Here is a 19,307-nt window from a genome sequence, read left to right on the forward strand (position 1 = left end):
TATTAGTGTTTTTTCAATGATCATTTTTAATTCGAGATATCAGTTTTTATTATAGCGGAACAAACAGTTCATATTCATATTCATATTCAATGACAATGCCTAACAAAATTGAATGCATTTTGGAACCCTTCAGTGATATGAGCGAAATTCAAAGAAAAGGTGACTCACTTCATTTGGCTTTCAGATTGACAGAAGATTTAAAAGTACAAAAGTATATTCACGTTGGTCAATCATGTTTTATTTAAAAGTTAAGTACAGAACCGTTCGACGAGTAAAGCGTTGTGGGAAAGATTGTAACTGACTTTTGAATTTTAAAACATCAAACGCTTTGTAAACACACATTCATTATTAGTCATTTTAAGTTTAACTACGTTCAACCACCAAAACGCTTGTTTCAATGATTTCAATGATTAACCCATTCGAGCCGGAGGCCTTTTCACGACATTCGAACTCATAGTACTTTACTGTTAGATATCTTTTATGTCGTTTGATTTTCATCAAAACCATTTCCCAATACATTTTGCCTCACATTTGAGGATTCCATTGGTATAAGAATATTATTTTTCCGAGCAATAGTAAACTCACAATGAAAGATTGTTCTGACAAAGGCACAAAAATTCCATTGCACACACGGTGTGCAATCGGTCTCGAATGGGTTAACATGATAGACCGAATTCGTGGTTCCGGAAAACGCTCATAATGTTGAGTGGGAAACACTTATTTGTTATTGACCAGTTTTACTGCCTTAATGGAACTCATCCATAGTGGGATCAAATTAAAGCTCGTAAAAAGAACAATGAGAATCAACATTCAAATATATGACCTGTGTTTTTGAAGAAACATCAGATGCTTTGTTTGCATAGTTTAGCGTACATTTAAAACAATTTCATTCAAATCCTATATTTGAAATTATACAAAAAATCGAATAAATGAAAAAATGACAAACATTTTTGCTACAGTTTCATACATTTTGACTTTTCTGATGCCAGGACAGGCATAGAGACTTCATACACTTCATACAAACTTTCAAGCGAAACCAATGAATAAAAATAAATCCGACGGGGCGATTGACCATTGAACTCAAAATAACACTCTCAACTCATTTTGTTTCATCCTGATCTGTGGGTGTATTTTGATAAGTTATTCTTTGACACACTATCTATATCAACAAAATATTGTTCTGAACCCTCAAACCCCCATAGGCAGCTTACAGACTGAAAAACGAAATTTTGATTTAATAGAAATATTATGAAATAGTTCAGTGGTGCAAATCAGGGATGTTAGGTGATTTTGTCGACCGCCATGAAGGAAAACACCATGAAGAAGGACACCATGAAGAAAAATCAGGATTTTTCAGAATACCACGAATTAAATTGCATTAATAAAAGCGAAATACTGTAGACGTCTTAATTTTTGTAATAATTTGGCTGGCCCGAAGTTTATATGAAAAACACAATCGATTGAACCGAACATTATTATCGGTTAAACTTATTTTTACTACATATTTGTTCGATATCCTGAAAATTAAACTATAAAGTCGATTACAATTAAGATATTTTTTTTTAAACAGGACAGTTCTGAACATTTAAAGATAGTTTTTCGAAAATCGGAAAAAAATCAAGACAATTTAAAAAATCAGGACAGTCTTTCGAAAATCAGGACAAATCCTGATTTTTCAGTACACCTGGCACCTCTGGCTGTAAGTCTTAACATGGATAATACCCAACGAACAATTCAGTGCGAATACAAGCCTGTAATTTTGTGTAGCGTTATAATTAATTCTGTTTAGCTATTTTTATCTGAGCATGTCCTACCATTAGAGTAATAGTGTACCAAAGAATAAGTGTTTTAGCGGTTGTGTTTGCCATTGCATTTCGCAATTGTTTAGTCGGCAAAAGCAGCCCGCCATTGGTCTGTGCACCGTAGAACCGCAGCCACCGAAGAACGAGCTTAGATTAAATATAGCCAGGATTTCTATATTCGGGACTTGTTTTTGTGCCACTTCAGGTTTTTCAAGTTGCGTTTATGAAAACGGAAACGACGTCGCACACAGGGATAAAACATAAAAAAGGCGATCAAAACTATTTTCTGCCGAAACTATGCGTTTAAGACCTATAGTGTCTACCATTACAAGGGCTTTTTGAAAAAAATATTAAACCACCTAGCAGCTAGATAAAAAAAATATTTTTTTTTATATTCAATTTAGACCTATAATGTCTGAGAAAAGTTTTTAGCATGTATCAATTCTAGTAACCTTTTCATAGAAGTCATTATCGTATCGACAACTGTTTGAATGTTATGACAATTTCTAAAAAAAATATCTGCTTTTTTCAGTTTTTCAACCATTTCTTTTTTGCAAGTTTTTTTAGTGATGGTCCCACAGGCCCATTTGAGTTCTTCCTCCACCATACGCCCCATACGCATCTTTTGAAGAAGGAGGGACAGTTTATCCTTAGGATAATATGTATTGCTTACTGATGTTGTCAATTGCTGTACGTCTTGTTCGTCTTAATCCCGCGTATGTTCATCATACGCCCACCAAATTTCTATCTGATGTTCTGCCAGATCTTCATCACTATTGTATGATCAAGCATAAGCATCAAGCATAAGAGCACTAGGAGTATATCGGGTTGCATTGTAATGCCACTCGCATTATCTTGTTGTGTATTTTTTGCAACCGCTTTGTCTGCGTGTCTGATGCAATAGCGCAATATTCAATATTCGATGTGAGCTATGAAATTTAACTTTTCATCTATTTGTACTCCTAGGTATTGAACCTGATGTACTCTTTCGATTGCACAACCATCAATCAACAAGTTTGAACACTCTCGATTTTGCGAATGCCAATGATCATCCAGTTGGTTTTATTGAGATTCAGACACAATTTTCTCTGTTTTAGCAAATCTGCAATATTTTTCAAAACAGCATTTGCTTTTTGAATGACTAGCTCTAAGTTATTTCCACTCCAGTAGGACACTGGATCATCCGCAAATAGCTTAAGACAACCGTACTGTAAGCATTGTTTGATGTCATTGATGTACAGTATAAATAACAATGGACTGAAGATACTTCCTTGTGGGAAACCTAAGTTATTTTTTCTGTATCTCTTTTTTGCAAGTGATTTTAGATATAAAAAAATACTTAACAATAATAGTCTCTTATGATCTTTAAATCGTCTTTATCTATAATGTACGCACTGCAACATGATGAACACATTGTTTCTCAATTCTCACCATCATAAAATTTTTGATTTTTCACTTTAATCAATATTAAAACACGTTTTTACTTAAATTTGTTGGCTCGGGGCGAACAGAGCACTTTTAATCGGGGCACGATGAGCGTTTTCTGCCGTATAATCTAGCAGCAAATTCAACTCGATGCAGACAACTGAATTATAGAGCTATAGCTTGACTAGTTTGCATTTGACGATGTGGCCTATTAGTGAGGTGTCGGAGAGGTAATCGAAGTTCGATTTCTATGCGAGGTGATTATTTTTCCATTAATCATTCATGATCGATTTTTTTAGATTGTTACATTATACGGCTAGTAGCATCATCCGCCAAGCAAAGCACCAGAAACAAAATGTATGAGCGTGTGTGAATTGTTTGTATTCTACAAACAGCCCTAGATTAATTTGTTATTGCTTTGTTTGATGAATCTTCGACTCACCTGACTTCTTCGAGTCAAACTTGCAGCTAGATTCCCCGGCAGAAAACGGTCATCGTGTCCCGATTAATACATTAATACTGTCCCAGGGGGGGGGGGGGGGGGGGGGGTTCTCATTATGCCCCTACAGTGACTGGTTATCAGCTTTTGGCAAAATTTTTAAAACGCATTGTTAAACGTTTTTATCTAGTTTTTCAAGTTTCAGCCAATTAGGAAATAGACTATTTTAGTGCTCGAACTCGAAACAATGATGTAATTCACATATTACTGCTGTTTTCTATGGTTAAATAAGCGTTTTCCTTAAGGTGGTCATTATGCCCTTATCTCCCCTAACAAAAATTATAATCACCAAAAAAAAAGCAAAGCGATGTCTTTTTGCGTTTTTCTGGTAGTTTATTCCATCCTTCTTTCAAGGGAGTCCTTTGTCTTATGAAGAAAACGGGAATAAGAGTGGATTCTCATTGAATGGGAATTGGAAACGAGGAACTGTTTTTTGCTTTTCTACTGCTTTTCTATTGCACAAGCACAGCGCTCCCTGGTGCTGGCTGCCTGGTGCTGGCTGCCTGGTACCTGGCTGGCATTTATTTCCATCCTCCTGTGTCTTACTCTTGTGATGGGATTGGGAGAGGCGTGAAAACGTTAATGGGAGGTTAATGCCGACGGTCTCAAATCGAATTATTGTCGCTTGCGTTCTTTTATTATTGAAATTACGCTGTGATTTCGAGAACTCATGATTGGAGTAAAGGCTGAATCATTTTTCAATGATGAATTGGGCCCATACACAGTAAACGAAAATTACCGAGTTCGGTAATTTTTTTACCGAAATCCTAACATGTGGAGTTCGTCAAACTGTTCGGTAATTTTTTCGGTAAAAAATAAACGAACATCGGTAAATGAAGAATCGATTTACCGATGTTCGTTTATTTTTTACCGAAAAAATTACCGAACAGTTTAACGAACTCCACATGTTAGGATTTCGGTAAAAAAAATTACCGAACTCGGTAATTTTCGTTTACTGTGTAGATTTTTAGACGTCAAAGCTTTTTCTTATATAGTCGATATGTGGCAAAACGAAATTGTGCTTGCCATACTATGTCAGATGTGAAAAATTGTCTCTCAGTTTTTTTGCGGTTGAACTTTTTGCCGATGTCATATTTGGTTAACACACTTTTCGCAATAGTTTTTTTTTAAATCGCGTTAGTATATGTAACCTTTCTTCATCGATTTCGAGTGACGTGACGCAGAGAAGGTTTAAGCAAGGACTTTTGAACCCTTATTTTCGTATCAAAAGTGTTGCATAACTCAGCGATTATCTGTAAACCTAAAATTAAGCCATAAACAAACAAACCTCAAAACGATGGCGACAAATAAAAAATCGAGGCATAAACAGCTATAACAGATTAACAAAAAAACACCTTCTTTGTTTTCATTTGTAAGTTGTCCAAACACCAAGCTATATACAATACCAAAACTAACCCTTGACTCGAAACGAGCCGGTCAAACACCACAAAATCAACGAGCAGCGGATAACGTGAGCAAGCGTTTTGTTTGTTTGTCCACCACCGAATATGTTATAAAGGTACCAGTGTGGAGTTTCATTTTTCCGTCCAGCACCGCCATCATTATGTGGGCCTCGTCGTGTTTTTTTTGTTGATGATACCACCAACTAACTTAGTTGTAGGTCAACTTTGGTCAGCGACACCACAAAACACAAAAAGAAACATAGGGAAATTTTGGCAGTCAAGATAATGATATTATGTTTTCTTTTATGGTGCGCTTTTGGCAAACAGACCGCGCGCAGCAAACAGTTGAGCAAATAGGGCAATGTTTGATCGCGTTTGGTCCCAGATGTTGTAGTAGGTACTCTGCTGTTAGTGAAACGATACCACACAGATTGATATCGGCCGTTTCGAGTGTAAATATCATTAAGGTGGATAGTACTGTAGTGATAAAAAAAATTGATTATGGAATCCTGGAAATTACATTTTTTGTCGTTTTTGTTTCGTTAGAATTATTTAAAAAAAAGGGTTTTGGACGAGCTCAACAGATTTACAAAATGCCTGCAGAGAAATTTGAGTTGGCAGGATCGCCAGATATCCCAAATATTAACATAGGACTCAAAATAGTGCAGTAAAAAACTTAAAATTCGATTCTTCAGATATACTTATTTCACGTTCCAATTATATGCCTCATTAATTCTCGGAAGCGTGTCCCACAAAAAAGTGTCGTTCGGAAACTTTCAGCATACTAACTTCTGCCATACTCAGAGCACAAATCGATTAACAGTTTATTGTATTTATGTGTTTTCCATCTACGATAAGCATAGGCATGAAGAAATTATTTGTACAACTCACAACGGGCCTCACCGATAGTTGCACTCTGTTTCACCCGAGCTTACATATATGTAGTGGTAGGTATTATAATAACTCGACTTCAACGGGCTGCCGCCTCAACTCAACTCTACTCGGCAAAGGGGCCCAACTTTACCAGTAATGAGAAATTATCATTTTAACATCGTCATCAGCTGCTGCCTCGCGGTTGTTGCATAAGTTTTTGCTTAAAACATTGCCCAGAGTTTGAAGTCGGTTTGCAACATCGGAGGTACGGGAGATGGATGCAAAATTAAAAACAAAACAGCAACACACTTTTATATACTTGTAGGGTCTAAGTACTTTCGATCTTAGGTTATACTTTAAGTAAGCAACTAACACAGCACCCCGGAGGGCAAATGGGTCTTTGGCACAAAAGAACGATGCAAGCACTTGAGAGAAGTTAGCTAGCGATTCTTCGAGTTTAACCCGTTTAACTTACTTACATCAGCAGCGGAGATGAGATGGAATGAGTCCATCCGACGTTCGATGGATGTAGTTGATGGAGTTAAAATAGTTACTACACAGAGCACCGTAGTTTGCCTGTCCGTTCCTAATAATGCAAGACCTTCCATCCAATCCGAGAGAGAGAGCACTCGGCGGGAGAGGTTAAGCAATTAGCTAGTAATGTGCATCATTCCCTTATAGTTAGCCGAAGCTAAAATATAACGACTTCATTAGTGTTTGTCGCTTTTTGATGACACTTTTGCTCGAGTGGTTCGGAGCTTCTTGAGAAATGTTTTTTTTGCGGTGTTTGTAAGTTTTTGTTCAACTACTTAATGAGAGTTATTCACTTCCAAATCCAATTACTGGTATTAATTCACAAATCTACACAGGTTGAGGTTATAAACATAAAATATCAGTTGTTTCAACAAGATGAACTCAAGTTATTTGAAGATTTTACAAGAGTAAATCAAATACAACTCGAAACGTCGATCAAGTAAACACTTTAACGGCTGTAACTGTCCTTAGAGGGTGGAATTTCACTTGAAAATCCAATTCACGAGAATTATTCTCGCGCTTCTTGAGTTTTCTAAGTGGATGATAATAGATCTCTCCAGTGTTACAGAGCGTGTTTTTACAAAAATTACATCTTAACGCTTTTTGTATGAATAAAACTAGCTGACCCGTTGTGCTTTGCTACACCTTCCGAAAATAAGTGTAATTTGTATTTTGGGTATTTTTTGGAGTTGAAAAAATAAGCTATAGAAATTTGAAAAGAAAAACGATGAAAAGGATTTTTAATAACCATTTTCAAACAGCTTTTTTCACTATTCTCGCCTGCGAAGTGGTTTAATATCTATCCTTTTCGCGCCAAAATTATGTTAAAAAAATGTTTTGCCATATTCTAAACTCGTGGACATGAGACATTATAGCTTGCAGTTTTCCAAAACAGCAATTATCATGGATGTGAAATATATTTTAAATTGGTTATGTATGTATTAAATACAGTGCAAATTTCTTTTTTTTTAAATAAATTTACTACGACAAAAAATATAAATATTCAAAAAAATATCAGTTGCAGAAAGTCAAATATTCAAAAATGATGGCAAAAACAAACTTTTAAGTTTACCTTTGTCCGTATATTTGGGCAAGTGTCAATGTAAAGCTTATTTACAGATGCGTCAGAGTAATGGCTTTAAAATGGATTTAATACGTATTCCGGTTTTTTGTTCTATCAAGTTTCACAGATATATCTGCAGTATTCCTGCAGTATTAATTTATGTTTTACTCCACTTTTAACGAATGCCGTTCAAAGGGAATGACAAAGGTCATTCACAAAGACATTTAAGAATTTTCAATATCCGCTTCAGTTTCAACATTCAGAATACTCCTTCTGGTCTTCCCAACATATTGAATCATTTTAAAGATGAATTTCTTCAAAGTTCGACGTTTGCCCATGCGCCACCGTGTAAGTTGACAGGAGGGAATATTGTTTTTAACACTTAAAGGATATACTAAAAATTTCTCATAAAAACTTTGTGTCCAGTTAAATATCAGTTCTAAAGTCTCGCTTTTCAAAAACGAAGCAAATCAAAAATCTCTTTAATGCAGCCATGTTACACAAAAACACATTTCATGTTAAGTACGTACTTGAATTGGTATGTAATAAAAAAGTACGATGGTTAGTTCAGAATTATTTAAAAATAAAAGCTCCCAGTTTCATTTTTAAACTCGTTTCAGTTGTGTTTTTGGGCCGAAGTAACAATTTCTAGAAGAAAACATAATATTCAATTTTTTTTTAACAGAAAAAGTTGAACGTTTGAACATGTTCTAATGTTCTTGAATGAAAAGTCGAATGCATTAACACGAACTAAATATGGAAGTATTTTTGCGAAACTTTCAATTGGTTATGATTCGATTTATAAAATACCAATCCGTGTCACATCTAGGCGTCATTTATTTCCACGTGCAATTAAGCAAGAAAAAAACACATCTAGGTTGCATATCGCCCCCACGTGCATAAGAAACATATGTAGGTACTTGGTTGAGAAACAGGCGCCTGATTGTTAAATTTTTCCAGCGATCAATGAACAGTATGCTTTAGACTTGCGACGACGTTTGCTTGACCATAGAGACGAAAAACAAACCCCTCAAATAAAAGAAAATCTTCAAAAATGGATGCCATGACTTTTCAAATTAAGATTTTGGCCAAAAAAATGTATATGTTTTATTCGATCGACAAAATGTCAATCTGGGTCTCATCTAGGCGTCATTCATAACCATGTGCTGTACGAATGAGCTAGGAATCAAGTAGAAAAAAAAATCACATCAAGGCTTCATATCGCCACCCCTTGCATTGAAAATATTCTTGGTTGAGAAATACGCGCCAAAATATTCCCACTGATCAGTATGCTATGCCGCGGTTACTATCCTTTTGCGACGTTGGCTCGACGCCTCGACCTTGGAGACGAAAAACAAACCGCCCAAAGGAAGAAAAAATCTCGAGAAAATGGATGTCATGACTTTAATTTGTTCCGAAAAACTACAAATTTTGTATGGAAGCCCCCCCTCCCTTAAGTCGGATGGAGTTTTGACTATTACAGAAACCATCCCCGGCCTCAAAAACCCTCAGATGCCAATTTTGACGATGATCGGTTCAGTAGTTTCCGAGTCTATAGGGAACAGACAGACAGACAAACATTCATTTTTATATATATAGATAAGACATGAAAACAAAATAAAACGAGCCAATAAAATTATTCATAAAAATAAATCGAAAACAAGATTACTTCTAAAATAAACATAAGTTGAATCCACTAAATCGTTAGCAAAACATTTGAAATCAATCATATAGGGTGTCCCAGTATTTCTAAGCACCATGTTGATGAAACCCTGCTCATTTCGTATAACGTTTGACCAGCTGATTTCCGCTGTGTGTTGTAGTTTACAGTTCAACTTAAAACTCGGTGTATCGTAACCGGGTCCGGTGGACAAAACTTTGGACCGGGAGATCATCAGTAAGAAAACTGCCTCAGTTCAGGATGAGGCCGAAAACGAGGATTCTCTCTCCTGTCTATCGTACAAAGGTAAAGGGTGATACGGTCAAAATTTGGTCAAGGGAAAACGCGTGTAAATCGGTGAAATCGTTTATTTAAAAATCAAATTAAATTTCTTTTTCAAGTTTAATTAGTATAGGCTTAGTTAGGCTTCCGCTTTTCCAAATTCGAATTGCCGGGCCTTACGCTTAACCCCTGCCATCAGATTTTGTACAGCCACTATGGCCACCTTCTTTGCCGCAGAAAGCCAGTTTGCCTTGAACTGCTGCTCGTCCTTAGCAGTTTTTTTTGGTCTGCTTTAGGTTCCGTTTGACAATAGCCCAGTATTTCTAAATTGGGCGGAGCTCTGGCGTGTTGGAAGGGTTCTTGTCCTTGAGAACCACCTGCACGTTGTTGGCGGCGTACCACTCCATGGCCTTTTTACCGTAATGGCAAGATGCCAAATCCGGCCAAAACAGTACGGAACAACCATCTTTCTTCAGGAAAGGCAGCAGACGTTTATTCAAACACTCTTTCACGTAAATTTCTTGGTTGACAGTCCCGGAAGCTATGAAAATGCTGCTTTTCAAGCCACAGGTACAGATGGCTTGCCAAATCAGATATTTCTTCGCGAACTTTGACAGTTCCATGTGCTTGAAAATATCTGCTACCTTTCCCCTTCCTTTTGCCGTATAAAACTCCTGTCCTGAAAGCTGCTTGTAGTCAGCTTTGACGTAGGTTTCGTCGTCCATTACCTCGCAGTCAAACTTCGTCAGCATAGTCGTGTACAGCCTCCGGGATCGTGCTTTGGCCGTCGTATTTTGTTTATCATCGCGATTTGGAGTCACTACCTTCTTGTAAGTCGATAGTCTGGCTCTTTTTTTTTTGGCTCGATGCACGGTTGTAGACGATACACCCAGCTTATTTGCGGCATCTCGGAGAGAAAGGTTAGGGATTCGGCAACTCTCTTTGTCGTCTCAGCGGCTTCCGGGTTTCGATTTCCCCCCCGATCCAGACTTCCAGGCTATCGACAAACGTTCCCCAAACACTTTAATTACATTTGTAACGTTTGATTTGCCAACTTTTAGCGATTTTGCCAGCTTTGCGTGCGAGAAGCTCGTATGTTCGCCATGCGCGAGCAAAATTTTGATGCGCTGCGCTGATGAACGGCATTTTGACAACTGAAGAGTGAGTTCCAAAATCGAAATAGGAGCAACATTGCACACACACAGACACACACACACACACACACACACACACACACACACACACACACACACACACACACACACACACACACACACACACACACACACACACACACACACACACACACACACACACACACACACACACACACACACACACACACACACACACACACACACACACACACACACACCTTCAAAATGAGGAGTGTTCAGGTTTTTTAAATGCCAAATTGAAAGAAATACGTCAAGTTGATATTGACCACATTTTGACCGTATCACCCCTTAATTATGGACATTTTAACATCTTACAAGTACTAAATTTTGATAGGAAATATTGAATACCAAAATATCTCATTTTGTTATAATTTTGTTTTTCTTTCTGATCAGGAAACCACCCATTCAAACTTGAGAAATTTGTTTGTTTATAAAATGTGGTACACAAGCAGGTGTCTGTCTGTCTGTTTGTTCCCTATAGACTCGAAAAATACTGAACCGATTTGTGTGAAACTTGGCAGATTGGGGTATTGGAGGCCGGGCAAGGTTCCTATTATGGTTTGAGACCGTTTCCTTTCACAGGCAAGGGTGAGGGAATCTTACAAACAAAATAAAAATGTTTGCAGAACTCGAAAACAGGTCAAGCAAATGGTACCAAATTTAGCATGGAAAGATGTTCGGGTACGATAAATGATTCTATGATTATTCGAGACCCCTCCGTTCTTCCAGTGGTGAGAAACGAAGAGGGAGTGGGGCTTCCATACAATTTTTACATAACTCAAAAACTAATCAAGCAAATGGAACTAAATTTGGCATGAGAAAGTATTAGAGAACGAGGAAAGCGTCAATGAATATTTCGCACCCCATCCTCCTTCCAGGAAGGCAATAGGCAAAGATGGGGGAGCTCTCTTACAATTTTGTGCATAACTGGAGAACTGCAAATATAACCGAATTTAGCCTATGAGGATATTTGGGTACGAGAAGTTGTTTATGGCAGGGTGGATTTGATTTAAATCAAAGTGATTTAAATCATGATTTAAATCACGATTTAAATCACTTGATTTTGATCAGTTATTTAAATCAAAGTTTCTCAGTGAATAAAATACCTGAAATTTAGTGATTATGGAATGTTTTTTTTTTTCATTTTTCCACGTTTTTATGCATCGAAGCATCCCCTCGGGAATTAAGAATTGATTTTTTTCCTTGCTCCTTGTGATATTCCGAAATTTGTGATTGATGCCGAATGCTTGTTTACGTAGCAGGAGGTTGGAGTTTGGATAATGTCCACGTGGAGATTAGAGTGCCCCAAATGACCCGACTTTTGAAAAAGTTATACGCTGCAGGCTAAAATTGATCCTTAGCCTAGTACAAGATCTCATGCCAAATTTGGGCCAGAACGGATCACGTTTAGGGGTCGCTCAACGAGCCTAAAGTTTGTATGGGATTTTGAGACATTTTTTTCGGGAGAAACAAGAAAAACCAGTTTTTCATCAATAACTTTGGTTCCCGTCGGCCGATTTCTTTCAAAAACGGGTTTTCTTAAAGCCTAAATTATGACAAATATTTCATGTTTTTTCATTTCATGTTCATGCTCAACTTTTTTAAATGTATTGAATTAGAATTTATTCTATTTGTTTGATTTTTTTATTTCTCTGAACCAAGAGAAAAAGAAGGCTGATTGAGTGGTAAATTCTAACTCGTAGTCTCTTTAAAAAGTGTTTGGTGAATTTCGATAATATTTTCATTCAGTAAAAGAAATCGCTCATTTGTTCATAAAATTAACCATTTTAACTTAAAGAGCTTTAAAAATTGTATTCTAACTATAAAATTAGACGAGGACAGTAGAAAACATGCATTACAAAGGAGTTAGCTTACGAAGAAATTTAACAAAATTTTCCAAGACAACCGTCAACCGTTTCAAGTCGTTAGATACAAAGTCGAATCGAAGCGGATTTAGTTTGAAAAGCATTGGTCTTTGATGAATGTTGAAAATCATGAATCATGAATGTTACACTTATACACCCTGAATAACACATGACAGATAACCTTCGGATGCCAAAATATTTTCCTCAAATGCAATTTATAGAATAAATTCTATTTAAATCAAAAAAATCTGATTTAAATAAAAAAAATCCGATTTAAATCAAAAAAATCTGATTTTTTTGATTTTTTTGAAAAAATCATTGATTTTTATCCACCCTGGTTTATGGTTATTCGAGACCCCTAACAGCATTGTTATATATGTTTTAGATTGTTATATAGTTTTAAAAAGCAAATTGCTATTCCGAAATATTAATTATCAAATTTGGAACACAAACAACAGTTGGCATAAATGTAAAAAGATTAACTGTAATTTAAATTCACACACAGCAAGTTCTGACAAACCAGAAAAAAATTTGCCAAAATTTAACCCGCACGCTTTTATTTAAAAACCTGTCAGAATTTGGGCACTTGATTTTCAAAATTTCAACACAAAATCTGGGCAATATTAGAGCAAATTTGGGCAAAACTCAGAAATTATTTAATAAAACCCAAAGGGGGAACAGTGGTCCAATTCTCAAAAAAATTGGCAAAAAGTCTGTTATCAACTTTTTTGGCTCTGAAACTTACTAAAATTGTTGAATAATCATAGTTCTACTGAAAATAACTTATTATGTTCATATTTTTATACAAATTTCAATTTGTTTTATACCGTACGAACTTGATAAATTTTTATTGCTCAGTAAGTAGTTCCTTGTATAATTTTTTTTTAATAGATAGCTGCAAAATCTCTCACATCCTAGAAAGGTTCATTGAATCTAGAATCATCTCAAAATTACAATATAAATAAATTTGAAACAAACATATGACATGATAACGCTTTGGTGCCAATCACTTTTTTAAATTTTCATCAATTAACACATCAATATAGGAATTTTATTTAGATGAGAATTTTTTTTGACAATTTCGCAATTACTGATAAAAATTGTGAAATTTAGGTATGTATCCTTTTTTCTTAAAATATCATTTATTCTATAAATGGTTGTTTTAACACAAAACACTTCATTTGTATTTTTCACGAGAAAAAGACACATTATGTTTCATATTTTCTTATTTTGACTTTTGATTTTATTTTCGACTTTTATCATATTTCATATCTTACCAATAATACCATGAAAGTTTCCTATTTTTTAGGTTTCAATTGGTTCTAATGAGTTTTGACCAGCAAGAAGGTTCTATTTTGGTCAATAATCAGAAGAATAAATTTTAGAAAATGTAATTTAAATATGATATAGGAGAGGTGGTCAGACCAAGTGGAGCGTGATCTGGCGAACGTGGGGTGCCCGAGAAATTGGAGAACGGTTGCCATGGACCGAGTGAATTTTAGGAATTATGTTCGTCAAGTTATGTCGTAAGACGGAATACTATGTAAATAAAAAAATAAAATAAATAGGAGATATTCCTTATTAAAATAAATTACACATAAGTGCATACTGATAGTGCATCAAAATATGATAAGGATGTTTCATGAATGAATTTTTTAGAACACTGAACCTAGAGATCCAATTTAATAGCATTTTTGTTCGTGATCCGGAAGGTTATTTGGTAAGAAGTCAAATTTGAAAGAAAAAGTGATTCAACTCTTCGAAATCGTTCTCCAAAAATAGCAAAAAGGCAGCAAAATTTTAAATATTTTGTTGTCCAGAAATAAGAGCGGAGTTATATGGTGTTTTTTTTTAAATTTCTAATTGATGTTTTAAAGCCTAAAATATTTATCGTGTTTTGCAACTAGATTCCATATATAAAAATTGAACTTCATCCCAAAACACATATTTATATTGCATTGTGTAAAATATGCCTAACCAAAAGATAAAAATAATTTTCAAGCAAAATATATTCGCGATTTTACTATCGATTTGTTATTCAATGTTTTCAGATCTTTGTGAAATTTTCAAAAAATATTCAAACTTTTCTTAGCATTTTTTTTTGAGAACTCCTAAACTTACTTATGATGACTATCATTTTCATGGTTTTATGTAGCCTGAAAATGCCGGAAAACATGATGAAATATTTGGATAAAAGATTTTGAGCGCTTCAAAAATCGGCTTTCAGCGAACTTTTCTGGGTTTTGGACTACTGTGGGGCGCTTCATCTATCCAGCTATATATTTAACATAGTCTTAAATCTCTACCTTAGAATTCATCTCGCCACAATGCCATTTAAATATTATAATCAATAATTATAACGGCGATGAAAATCTGAAATATAAATTTTGTCTTATAAAAAGATGTTGTACTAAAGGTTTTCTTCCAATTAAGGGGAGTGGTGTACCATAATTTTGGAACAGAATACAATTTGCAATTGATAAGTCTTCAAACGTCCACCATACCAGATTTGCAGTAGTTAATGAATGAAGCAGCACTACAAAACTCACAAAAATATATTCAGGTCTCAAGCGAGGGGCATTCCTACTGGCATATTTTTACAGAAACCCGTCAACAGCAACAACAACTTCGTGCTTTTTGATTCAACTTGATCGGTCGATTGTAAAGTCGATTGTAGTATTGTAAAGTCGATGGTTGTTAGGTTGAACAGACATTAGGTCAAAAAGACATACACAAGGACGAAAGTACGATTGGCCTAATTGATGGTTGGCCATGTAGAAGTTAGCCCGAATGGACGTTAGATTACGTTAGGCAACTTGTTATAGTTTTTATGGAATTTTGTCCATTTGGCAAAACATTCAGTCGGCTTAGCATCTATCTATCGGATTCGAATGATAAGGCCAAATATCGAATGCCCTATTCGGTCCAGCGACTTTTGGACGAATTTCGAAGTTCTGGATGGGGACTAAACAGATTTTGAGCGCTTCAAAAAACCGACTTCTGTGCCAGCTTTTCTGGGTTCTGGATCACTGTGGGGCGGGCACTTGCATCCCCCCTTCTACATAGTCAGTCGGTGAGGAAAAAAGTCTAACCGACAGTTTTCAGCTTTCTACACAAACTGCCCTTCGCTTACATCTTTACCATCTTTTCACTTCTTCTACGGAACGCACTCGCTTCATCAATCCTGCTATATATTTCACAAAGTCTTAAATCTCTACCTTAGAATTCATCTCGCTGCAATGCCATTAAAATATCATAATCAATAATTATAACGGCGCTAAAAATCTGAAATATAAATTGTGTCTCTAAAAAGATTTTATGCTAAAAATTTTTTTCCAATAAAGGGGAGTGGTGTACCATAATTTTGGAACAGGGAAGGTTTAAACACATTGCCACAGAAAACCGTTAATAGCAACTTCTACTTCGTGCTTTTTGATCGAGCTCGCTCGGTCGATTGTAAAGTCGATTGTAAAATTGTAAAGCCAATAGTTGTTACATTGAACAGACATTAGGTCAGATAGCCATACATAAGGTCGAAAGTACGTTAGGCCGAATTGACCACGTAGAAGTTAGGCCGACTGGATGTTAGATCACGATAGGCAAATTGTTTGAATTTTTGTGAAATTTTGTCCATTCGGCTACCATCAATTTGTCATAACGTTCATTCGGCTTAGTATCTATCTATCGGATTCGAATAACCTTTGGCCTTATCATTTAATGTCTCATTCGGTCCAGCGACTTTTGGCCGAATTTAGGAGTCCCAAATGAGTACCAGGAATTAACATTTGTAACATTTTTTTGTGTACGTGGTATCATAACGAAACCTCAAAACTGATTGCACCCTTATGATTAACAACATTCAGATAATGATCGAACATAACTTTTTCAACCCCTATGTAAATTTTCCGGGTAAAGTTTGCGCTCAACTGATACTGTGATTTACTGAGCACACCAAACAGTAGCGCGACGGCATTCCATGAATGCCGTAAGTAAGTAAGCATCAATTGAAAAGATAGTAACAACCTATCACTTAACTTGATCTTCTCTCGTGCCTATTGTATTGTCGCCTCGTGTCAGCGTCGTCGCCGGTAAGTTCCTCGATCAACAAACGACGTAAACGGCAACGGCTGTTGACGATCAGCGAGTTGTGATTTAAGTGGTTCAACTTTAGACACTAACTAGAAGCGTCGGCCTTGTGTTTGTGTACTTTGAACTCAACCCATTAGGGTGGTGCAGTTTTATTGAAATTTTTAAAATAAGATAGATAGATAGACTTTCAAGTTTATGTTTGAATTACAATTGTTTGGGAAAAAAATTTCAACAGCAAATAAATCCACACCTAGAGCGCTCCGTGTCTCCATCGTTTAGTTGTCAATACAACAAACCTAGGTTTGTTGTGAGCTCGACCCCCAGATAGCACAAAACGTGACTTCTCAACGACTAATGACTCGTTTTCTCGGATGATTCATGGTCGATTAATTCGCGATACACCGTAAACATCTTCCTGTGGGCAGGAAATTTAGTCTACCGGCTGACTAGTACACTAGGTATTCAGTATACCAGTTGAGCAGGCTTCAGGCGATTCTGCGTATTAGTTGGGGCAAAAAACTACGCCTTCTAATGACGGTTGATTTGATATCAACTTTGTCTTTTGGAATTGTTTTTTTTTTCCTCTCCCCCTCTCTCTTCTCCAGAATATAAAGCGACGTTTTATTCATCGAACTGATAGCACCGAGCGGGTCCAAAGCTGTTGGTCCAAACACGCGAGCCAAATGTACCCTTGGCACGCGATGCCCGGAAACAAATCGAAAATAGCCTAACGAAAACTAATCGTTCTTTGAAATTATTTTGCCAGTTGCCTTTTACCTATTACTTCCTATAGGAATTAGGAAGTTTGCCGTGTGGTTCTTGGAACCGTTTGTGAATTCTAGCTTGAAAAGAAAAATAGTAAATTCAAAATCAATAATTTAAAAAATCTAAAGGAAAATTTGCATGAACATCAAGTGTCTGTCCCGAATGTTCCCACATACATCTATAGGATAAACCTTCCCGCACATTTGTCAGTTTCAGAAATGGAAATTTACTACCGAGGCCCTGTCTTTTTGTGCCTGTTTTTATGGCATCCAGAATATTACTATAACGCTCTACCTTCGACTGGCGCTGAAGTCGAAAGGAAGGAACCTTGACATTTGAACTTGTGTGTGCAGTAGCCGTTTATGGCCACCGGTAGTAGCTCGGGATAGTTTGTTGGAAAACTTTTTATACTAGTATAATACATACACACATCCATACGCAGCAACAGAAAAAAAAATGGACGAAACAAACACAGTTAGACAGTTACATCCGGTGAAAAATATCGACCCCAAGCGATGTAGGGAAATGTGACTGCCACTAGTTTTTCCCCGTATGAAAGCACCCGATTCTTCTAGGTTTTGGTTGGGGGTGTGTCCTATTTTTTCCCGTGAATATTTAATGTGACCTTTACTAAGTTGAGCAGGTTGAATAAGACGTTTACATTTCTTCAAATGTTGCATATTAGAAGGAAAAGTTAAAATGAATTCCAAAAACAAATAAGTTGAAAAAGGGACGGCTCATTATTTAACAAGATTCGGAAAATGAAACATTTTTATTTTAAGAAATGAAGCATTTGAAAACTCGAAATGACTTGAGCATATGAAATTTCAATTGTAAGCGGGTTCTAATCAAGGAAAATTGAGGATAAGACAGGAATATCTGCATTTTCTAATTAATACCGTGGCTCGAACAGCCTTCAATCGATTTTCAGATATGCATAATTTCGCTCAATTCGTATATGTCCGAATACGCCGATTTGAAACATGAAGAGAATATGAAGCAAAACAGCCAATTATTCAATCTCAGTTCTGTGCCTCTGCTCCAAACGTTTTTGTTTAATTCCTAGTAAAATCATGTTAATTTTTAATTAACTCGATAATGTCCAAACCTAGGTCAGGCAAATAGAAATTCGCTGCAGCATATTTTAACTTTTCGACAGAAAACTAAACACTTTTTGAAAAGAGTTGTAATCATATATAATAAAAGCTCGTGCCGGTACCCAAAAAAATCAACAAAACTATTGTTTTATAGATGAGGCATGCTAAGTTTGGTGAAATTTGTAAACCCGTGCAATGCAAAACTTTTCAAGGACGTAAAAAAAGTTTTAATAACGATCATTCTAGTAAAACAAAATTTGATACCTGCACACTGGTTGGTGATTTAATCAGACCAATTTGACATTTTAGCGCTTTTTTATTTATTCTCTGTTTTCGAAAATCTTTTTTAAAATTGTACTATCCATAAACCAATAGAACATTGAATTTAACCCTTCGTTCCATAAAGTAACGAAGTGAAAAACCTTTTTCATGTTTACATTTTTTCCGACTGTTTGAAATGATTTCTAAGAAAAAAAAAATTAAATGAAACATTAATGCATAGCGCTGTGACACTAATTAAAATTATATATAAATTTGAAATTTTTCATTTATGTTTGATAAATTTGAAAGCATGTGCAAAATTACACAGATAAATTTTAATTATTTTTAAAAAAAGAAGATTATGGAAAATCGCAGTTTTTTTTAGTAAATTACGAAAATTAATTAAAACTTTCAGTATCGTTCAATCAGAAAGACTTTCCTGCATCTATCGAACAATGTTTGGTAGAAATTTGCACCTCTATATCGACAAGATGTACACAAATGAGATAGT

The 19,307-nt window shown here is 35.8% G+C and overlaps 1 protein-coding gene across 2 annotated transcripts in view; it reads right to left on the reverse strand.

Moving 5' to 3' along the window:
* The window catches only part of LOC129757627 (DENN domain-containing protein Crag-like), an 88,997-nt gene that overhangs the window by 24,764 nt on the left and 44,926 nt on the right, over positions 1-19,307 (reverse strand). The window lies entirely within an intron of this gene.

The sequence above is a fragment of the Uranotaenia lowii genome, chromosome 3 (assembly GCF_029784155.1).
Source record: "Uranotaenia lowii strain MFRU-FL chromosome 3, ASM2978415v1, whole genome shotgun sequence".
Classification (NCBI taxonomy): Eukaryota; Metazoa; Arthropoda; class Insecta; order Diptera; family Culicidae; genus Uranotaenia; species Uranotaenia lowii.